The sequence below is a fragment of the Zonotrichia albicollis genome, chromosome 8, assembly GCF_047830755.1.
Source record: "Zonotrichia albicollis isolate bZonAlb1 chromosome 8, bZonAlb1.hap1, whole genome shotgun sequence".
Classification (NCBI taxonomy): Eukaryota; Metazoa; Chordata; class Aves; order Passeriformes; family Passerellidae; genus Zonotrichia; species Zonotrichia albicollis.
This window is the reverse complement of record NC_133826.1, coordinates 20,152,076-20,161,631: the sequence shown is the minus strand read 5'-3', so window position 1 is coordinate 20,161,631 and position 9,556 is coordinate 20,152,076. Positions and strand designations below refer to the sequence as shown.

The window sequence follows — 9,556 nt, the reverse complement described above, 5'->3', positions numbered from 1 at the left end:
CTGTTTCCTCAAGGTGTAAAATCTAGACAAGAGAGAAAATGATTAGTCACAGTGACAGAGTGAACATTTGGAAATCACTTTTTTCTGTGCATATGATTAAAAAAATCAATAGGATGAATATATGGAAGTCAATAGTATTTACTATAGAAGAACAAGGGAAAAGAGAGCAGCCATACTTTGCATTACTAAGATTTTGCTCTGTGACCAGGTCCTCTTGTGGGATGAAACTTTGAGGGGTTTTATTAAAGGTCACCTTTGCTGTGCAGTGTTTGTTCTCTTCAAAGCATTTCATGGAGAATGATAGTCAGATGGCTTAGCTCTAAAATCCCAAATTTACCCTCTCAAATTGTATTCAGAAAATGAATCCCATGACTTCTTTTCTAGCCTGGCTTTAGCATCTCCAAACTGTGTTTAGCGTGCTTTGGATGATTTTGAGAATATAATTTTCCTGTGCAGCATTGTGCATGACTTATTGATAAATATGAAAAAATATAACTCTAAAATCTATTAATTCTTTATCCTGTGCTGTTTATGGAAGATTATAATTCTGTATTTCCTCCCCAAAAGAGATGCTACTAGGTTATGTGATATACCTGTGGTTAGTTACCTTAAGTAAAACAGGCATATGCAAAACTGAGGAGTTTAAATACAACCACTTGTATCTTTTTATTTCTGCATTGTGACCAGTGCTTCCAATGCACCCAGCTGGCCTCATGCTCAGGGGAGCACCAGGGCCTGTGTGGGTGTCTGCACAGGAGCTCCAGCCTGCACACACAGCTTGAGATGATTGATGGCTGGTTTTGGTAGCTTTGGATGTAAGATCCTTAATACTAACACTGGCCAGTCCTATCAAACAACTGTGCTAATATTTTACGCTTTTTTAGAGGAAAGTCCTTTGTTTGGCACCACAATACAGGCACTGATATTTGCACTGTCACAGGTAATGGAACTGCATTGAATGGTCGTGTGAGAAAACAGCTGATGCATGTGGTAAGAGTAGAGCACAGTAAAAGAGAATCAGCAAAGCTGGGGTTTAAATCTGGCTTAAGCGGTGAAGATTCTTCCTGACCAAGTGTTATCAAGGCTTTTTACAGCATGAATCTGTAAAATTTCTCGGGATTTTGTTGCTGTCTGACAAGATATTTTACCCTGTGGCAGAATAAAGTGGATACATGCTATGATACAATGTGCTGAGCTCTATTGATATTCTCATTAGTACACTGTGACTTCAAAGCCATATCCATAACCACTACAGATGCTGTAGGAATAGACCCAAGTTCATTAATAAGTCTTATTTTTCTGTCAGATTTAATATGTACATTAATTGCTTACTCTGTAAATCCCATTTTGATCTCTCTTCAGAATGTTAATGCAATGCTTTTGGGTTGTTGGTTTTTCTCCCATCCTGCAGTATTCTTTGCTACTGCAATATGGGAAGAAAGTTCCTTCAAGCTCCTCTCTGTCCCAAGTGAGGAGACAAACAAATGGATTCTAAAGGCAGGAAGTGTTCAGCACTGCTGTGAGTACTGATCTCTCTGATAACTTCTGCTTCTGTGTACATTAGGAGCTGAAATATGATATTTAACAAAGGCAGGTTGGGAACAGGATGAGCTTAGTGTTGAGTACTGGAGCTCAGCTCAATATGAACTGCTTTAGCAGTAGCAACTTCTCCATGTGTGCAGCAGAGACTGACAGACCCTCTTGGCAGGTCCAAGCACTGCTGCCAGGTTTCAGTATCTGAAATGGCAGCTTCCAGCTCTGTGAGAGATCAGGCAGCACTTCTGAGTGTCCTGCAAAACAGGGTCTGGGACAGGATGCTCTCCTGTCCTACAGAATCTGTGCCATCAAGATTATGGATTAATTTCCAGCCCTCTCACAACCTCAGAGCACTGACCAGGTAAAAGGTGCCTATGGGGATTTGCAGCTCCCCGCAGTGAATGCTCTCATGAAAAAGTGTGTTTCAGGCATGGAGCTTTGGTACTGACTTCCCTTTTCCTCATTGTTTTCTTTAAAAAATGCTAACTTTCTTTTTTAGTTCTGGATCAGTAATAGAACAACAACTGAGAAACAATTTATGGTACAAGTATATGGAAATAAATAGCTAGATGATCTTTAGGAAATAAAGTTATGTTTGTGAAGCCATTACAAATGTTTCTTTTTAATTTTATATTTATAAGCAGAAAACAATAAGGAATGACTGCTTTACAAACTTACACAGCCAGCAAACCTCCTTGAAATCACAAAAAAGCCTTGGTAAATGTGTCATGGGTTCAGACCAAATTCCGATACCATCATAAATGAAATGTAAAACTTTAAAAGTCTAGATTTCTTTTTTGTCTCTAATGAGAGTTCTTCTCATTAAAAATTAACACCTTTCTATTATACCTAATTTACTTATAAGTCTTATTGCAAACCATTATCAGCTCTCACAGACATCTCAATCAACCTTATGATTAAATCTGTTTTATTCAAGCTATTCCTTTTCCACTGATTTTAATTCTATCTTAATGACTTTCCTTTTTTTTTCTTTGAAAATTCATTCAGCTTTGGAGACTTTCTCATTGTTTCATGTGTCACTATTTTCATACCTTGGAACTTGACTATTTTTGTAGCTTCTAGCTACAAAAGATTTTATTACAGGTATGCTTGGTTTATTGAGGGAAAAAAAAAATCTCCTAGCTGTATAAAAACTACAACATCCATGAATGTGTTTTTGTAAAAGGCTGTTTACTTACCTCTTCAAGAGTTTAAAATCTAATAATTAAAATTGTGTTTTACACTTCACATCCATGTTTTTGCTAAGTGTATGGGGGGTTTAGTTGTGACTGAGTAACCAGAGAGTGGTAGCCCTGGCCTGTGACAAGGTGTTCAATGTGATAATCCTGACCAGGTGAAATGGCCAGAGGCAAGCAGGAGAATCAATCTATTTCCTTGTGCTTTGGTGTGTCAGACAATTATTATCAGCGCATGCTAGAATGTCTCCTGGAGAATCTGAAAGTGAAGTTATTTTTCCTGATTGCCTCCTGCTCTCTGACGCATCCTATCCACTCTGAACTTACAATAAACTATATAAGAAATAAGAAGACAGAGGTTTTAATAAATGTTAAGACATTTTGGAAGTAGAATTCATGCTTAGTCTACAAGGGCCCATATGGCATACTGTGTGTCTGGAATGCCTAGGACAAGTTCCTTCTCACTGCCAGGCACATGAATTGGTGGGTGCTTCCTCTGTCCTGTTTACAAGTTCCTACTCTGTCATCTGCTTCAAAGGGTGAATTTTATCCTAAATCCTAAGTTAGGCATTCTTTGTTCCAAAAGAAATTATTGTGCTGATTATTGCTCTTTATTGCAGTGGTATAAAACAGGATGTCTCAGTATATTTGAGTATTTGAGTGGATTTCTTTCTGTTGAATCTACATTTCTTCCAATTCAATGTGGAATTAGTCCCACTGAGTGTACTCACAGGAATGTGGATCCCTCTTGCAGCTGGTGAGACAAAAATCTCATAAAAGGTAAATATCCTGAGTGTTTTCATAGATGTGTGCTTTAAGAACTCAATGTCTGTTGGTCCACTAGGAGCTACAACAAAAATAAAGCATAGTGAGGATGGTATTTTTGAAAGGGTTAAGGAAACAAGAGCAAAATGTGTTGCTCTTAATTCACTTCAACAAGTGTATGCTTAAGATTTTTCGTCTAAATTTACCATAGGTTGATTTAATCTTAGAATCACTTTAGGTAAGTATTTTAAGAATAAGCAGGCATTTAACACATTTGTTTAAGCATTCTCCAGGACACCTGAAATTTGAAACACCCCCTTAATCCTGTCACTCATGACAAAGGGTAGTTACTTCTCTGCCTAATTTTGTCCTGTTTTTGTTTGTACAGCAGAGAACAGACTATAGAGATCTATTTTAAGGGGAAATGCTATAATATTGTCATTCACTTACTGCTCGCATGGCATGATATTGCTGTTTGTGCTCTGTTGTTGTTAGTCTGCCAGCTTGGATGTGATAATAATCATAACACAAGATTTCAGCAAAAAGCCTACAAACCTTCAAGTCCCCATTGTATATTATTTGGAGAGGCTGTTTTGATATTTGTGTCTCAGCTTGCATGAGCAATATCACATTACTGGAAATTGTGTTTTCCTACAATGACTCCCACAGGTAAGGACTTTCTGCAGCATCAAGATTATTTTGTTCAATTTGGCACAGGTAGGTTTTGCTGCAGGAGCTTGTTAAACATGAAATAAGGCAAAGTTTCTGGTCTTGAATCCAAATTTTTCCTCAATTCTGACTCTCCAGATCCTGATATACTGCTTCTGACCTTTTCAGGCAGAGGATGGCTGAGACCTGAGCATATGGATCCCCTGTTTGAATTAAAGTAAGATATCTTTGCTACTTATGTGACATGAAAGGATACATAGCTATTACCATTTTTACTTGAAAGTGAATTAAAATTCAAATGCTTTGAATTTAATAAACATCCCTGCTTAAAATACTTATCATTTCTTGACCTGTGGGTCATTACTGTCTAGACTGCTTCAGGTTGTTGCTGCTATTTAATTTATAGAGGTTTTGAAAAGTTTCCTCTCTCTTTTTTACAAATAAGGGAGATTTGTTATTCATTGATAGGAAGTGAAGATGTTAGTTTTACCCTTCTTCTTTTAGAAAAATTATTTCTACTTAATCATTCCATTTCTTTTTGTGTGAGTCCTTCAAATATGGCTCTAGGAAAACATCCTGACAGATTTATTGAGAAGCATTTTCCACTAATGAAAATAAAAGAAAATAATAATTGAAACAAAGAAGTAAGTAGAACTTTCACCATTTTGTTTTCTGGGGGAGTAATCTCTTTTGCAGTTTATTTTGGGGTTATGCATGAAAAAGCTTCTGCAGGAAAACTCCAAAACCTGCTCATTCAGGAGCATTATGGGTTACACCTGTGGTATCTTCCTGTAGTCAGAAATATCACTGATCTCTGCCAACAAAACAAGAGAAACTCTTCAGCCTCTGTGCTGGGATGCATTGAGGGAGTGCAGACAACTCCACAGGTTCAAAAGTCACACAAGCTCAGTTACAAGAAAATGAAGCATTTTAGAAATGGTTTCTAGTTTTCTAACAATAACATACAATGCTATATTTGCACACCATATTCTGCCAAGATTGCATATTCAAATATGTTTAAAATACTGCTCAAATAGAGAGAGATTTTTGAAGCAAAATGAATAGTTATAATTTAAGCATCTTATCCTGAGGCCATTGTGTGATTTTTAATTTCCTAATGGTGTATTTTATATACAGTATGTCTAGAAGTTGCAAAAAAGAAAAAAGAAAACTTACATTTGTTCAGAATAAAGTGGTGACAGTGATAAGTAACTTCTAATCATGCAATTGGCATTTATTCAGAAACATAATTCTCTTGAGATGGCTTGATTGCATTCATTATTGCCGATTAGAGACGACTTAATGTTTTTATCAGCCTGATTCAAAAATTGGAGTACACATGTCAGAATTTGCTTCTAAATCAGCCTGCTGGGTCTTGTTTCTTCTTGGTTTGATTACTTTTTTTGGTTGGGTTTTTTTGGTGGTTTTTTTTGGCATTTTGTTTGCTTGTTTGTTGGTTTTTTGTTGTTGTTGGGTTTTTTTCTGTGTGTATTTAAAACATTTCTGAACTTAATTTCTGTCTTGAAACTTGTTTTGAAAACCTGTGTGTCAGCAAAAATATACAAGCTTATTTGTAGAATTACAATAAACCAATCTGAAACCAGTTTATTTAAATCACTGTCATTCTCAAATAATTTTATTTTGATTTGACTGTGAGGTGCTTTACTGCTGTGCATGCCCTGGGATAGTGCCTATCTCTGGATTCAGCACTTCAGGAATTGGTTAATGACTTCGCAGGCCTTTGTAACAACCTCACTGGAAGAACTGTAAATTAAAGGTTAGTAGGGAAAAGTAAGGTGGCAGTAAATACCTCTCAGTGGCCATGCAAGGGGCAATGAAAATTAACCCTTTACTCTAGACTGGGAAAAGCTGCCTGATATTCTTCCAGCCAGAGCATCTCTATGCCAGTTAATGCCAGAGTATTTAATGCCAGTTAAATTTCTGTTTACCCTTTGAATTTTGAAATAAATAATCATTTACCCTTGCCTTGAGGCATCCTTGACAAACACCAGCTACTTTATAACACTGCAGAATGACATTTATCAAGCAGTTATAGATTATTAACTGTGCTTCTTTTGACTGGAAAAGTGGTGTAGTTCCTCTCTGGTCATGCTAAGGTGTGCGAGGGCGCACTGAGTCCCGGGATCCGGCTAGCTAGTGAGGGGTGAAGGCCAGCACCCCCGCACATCTGAAACCAGCCCCCTTCGGCGTCTTTGGCCTTAGGCTGAGCTGGGAGGTGTCTCGGAGCGGCACGAGTGTGAGGCGAATTAGGAAGCGACCATTTGCTGGAGGTAGGCTGTCGGTTTTATTACAGAAGCACCATCAAAGAGGGAAAACACCCAGCAAAATGGCCCCGAACCGGGGGCTACCCAGGGTTTTTAAAGGAAAAAGGGGGAAAAGGTAGGGAAAACCAGCTAGCCAATAATAATACATATTTTGAGGTCCTAAACATAATTGACATACCTAAATAACCAACTAAAATTAAGCAAAGGATGGGCTTTGGGGCGGCAGCCAACCATAACCCCCAGAGAGGAGAAGGTTCTCGAAACTTGGGAGGATAAAGGGGGTGATTGACTTAACCCAGGGAGGAAACGACTTTCACTTATAAGGGAAGCCAGGGGAGGAGCCATTATATATCGGCAACTATGAATAGCGGTTACTATAGCAACTTAGCTGGCAGACTAACGGTGGCGGGAAAGAAAAGGGGGAACGAAACCATTTTACACATAATAGGGGAGAACAATACATAAATTGGGGGAATAACACAAGAAACTTAACAACACACTACAACACCTCCCCGTTTCTTATCAAATAAAATAAAAATTTTAGCTCGTCTAAGCAACTCAAAAAGCAGGTGTCTGCAGATTGTCTTGCCAATCTTTGCTTTCCTCAAGCTGGAGTTCGCTAGCCCACATCTGTTCTTGAGGCAGCTCGGTGGGCCCCTCTTCGTCTGAAGCTCTTCCGGCTTCTGAGGAGAGGTCTTCCAGCTCGAAATGTTCTTCCCGAGAGAGTGCAGCATGATTGACAGTCGTCGAAGTGGCTCTAGCTATTAGTCTTTGGATCAAACTACGGATCAGTACGATTAAAACGGAAAATACAATCAAACTCAAAACAGCTTTACAAACCGATTCTAGCACAGAACTGGCCCACCCGCTAAGGCCCCAACCCTTGAATATGTCTCCCAGCCAGTCTGATGTCTCCTGCCTGACCTGATGGACGAGGTCTTGGAGTTTTTTGATGGAGTGTCTGGCGTCCTCGGCCCGAGAGGACAGGTTCAGACAACAGAGACCCTCAAACTCCTCACAGTGATGGTGATGGAGCAACAATAGGAAATCTATTGCTGCTCTGTTTTGGAGCGTTGCCTTCCTTGTAATTTCTTCGTCTTTAAGGAGGTCGTATAATGCGGCTGAAGTATAATTGGCTTGTTTAACCACCCAACACTCCAGGCGGCCCAATTCACCCAGAGATTTCGCCACCGATAACCATGGCAATAAAATGGTAAAGGCGACGGATTTAGAATGAGACCAATGGGTAACTTTATCATCACAATCTTCAGAGAGATCTTTAAGATCTCTTTTGGATCTAGCCAATTTGGATGTTACGTTAGTCTTTTTCCAATTGATAATTTGGGTGATGTTGGGGGTAAACAGCGTCAGCCGGCCAAATGTGCACGGCCCTCCGATCAGACCAGAGGGGATGCCTGCCCACGCTCGATCACCACAAATCAAAAACACCCCTCTGGGAAGGGCGTAAGGGGTCCGCTTGGTATTGGTGGGGCCAACGATTTTCAGAACAGCTCGGCACCACTGGCTCGCTTGATATTGTTTCTTTGTCTGCCGGACCACCTCACTGCCTTTATATATGGGGGCAAAAGTAAATTCGAACTGAAAACAAATTGAGGAGTTGGTTGAACCGAGTAGGTGCAGCTCTGTGGGCTCGGAGGGCGCAGGATTCAGTCTGGCCACTCCGTCTCTCCAGGCATTACTGGGTTCAAAACCGGGAAGGAAAGTTAGGCTCTTCGCCAAAACAGGGGAAAGGGCAGACTGGAAGGCAGAGGGGAACTCGTCTGGGGAGAAAGGGATCCCCACAAGGCAAGACGACATTGGGTCCTCTGTTGCGCCTGTGTCGAGGCATATATGGTCCTGTCCTAATGACTGGGCCAAAGCACGCCAGACGTTGATTTTTGGCTGGGGAATGACCCACGGCTCCACAGGTGGCAGAAGGAATCCGCAGGTCATCAGCACGGTCAACAACAAACAAGGGTTGGGAGCCAGCGTTGTCGTTTCGGATGCCATTCGGGGAGGTGAAAATTCGGGGAGATAAAACTGAAACGAAAGGAAAGTCGTAAAAGTATGCAGGATTCACAGACATGGTTCTTCCCCAAACAACCAATTTAGATAAAACATACGGGGGGTGGTGTTTGGAGCTGGGAGGGAAAAGGAGGAAAGGTGGTGTAAAAGGTCAAGGGGTGGAGGAGAAGCTGGATGAGAGGGTTCTTCAGTTACTGAGGTGAGATCCGGAGAGAATGAGGAGGGTTGATGGGATAGTTTCTTCCGCTGACGCCAGCATGCTTGCCGGACCTGTGGTACCTCTTCTTTCTTGGTCCCCTGCTTCGGGACGAAAGGCCTGACCCATTTAGATGGTACCCACTTGGGACCCGAGGGAGTGGACACGCAGGCATATCCCCTCCCCCAAGTTACCAGGTCAAAAGGACCCTCCGTCCGCCAGGTCTCCGGGTCCTTTACAAGAACCGGTGGCTTGGCTTTAGGCTGCAGCTGCTGGTGACTGCCGAAATGTCGGACCACCGGAGGGTTTTGGCTGTCAAAAGAGCAATTCAGGAAGTTGAGTGTATACAATGCCCTTGATAGCCTGACGTGGGGGGTTTCTGCCTTCATCACCGGTTGTTGCCGGGACACGATTTTCTTAAGGCTCTGGTGGGCTCTTTCTACTATGGCTTGGCCTGTCGGGGAATAGGGGATGCCGGTTTTATGCACTATTCCCCATTGCTGCAGGAAGCTTTGCAGCTCCTTGGAAGCATACGCGGGGCCATTGTCTGTTTTTAAAGTCCTAGGGATGCCCAAGACAGCGAATGCTTGAAGCAGATGTTTCTGAACATCCGCTGCCTTCTCACCTGTGTGGGCAGAAGCATAGATCGCTCCGGAGAAGGTATCTACTGAGACGTGGACGTAACACAATCGACCAAAAGATGGAATGTGCGTTACATCCATCTGCCACAGCTCGCAGCTTACCAAACCTCGGGGATTAGCCCCCGAGGCTATGGTAGGCATTTGATCTTGCTGGCATTGGGGACATGTGGCCACTATCGCCTTGGCTTGCTCCTGCGTCAGACTGAATTGACGAACTAGGCCAGGGGCATTTTGATGGAACAG

General features: G+C 41.5%; 1 long non-coding RNA gene across 1 annotated transcript in view; it reads left to right on the top strand.

Annotated features, from left to right (window-relative positions):
- Positions 1–2,211: 2,211 nt before the first annotated feature.
- Positions 2,212–9,556, top strand: part of LOC113459289 (uncharacterized) — a 215,089-nt gene continuing 207,744 nt past the window's right edge. The window contains exons 1-3 of the long non-coding RNA XR_012581379.1: positions 2,212–4,383; positions 4,714–4,810; positions 5,824–5,943. This is a non-coding gene — a long non-coding RNA (uncharacterized LOC113459289). The remainder of the gene's footprint in view (positions 4,384–4,713; positions 4,811–5,823; positions 5,944–9,556) is intronic.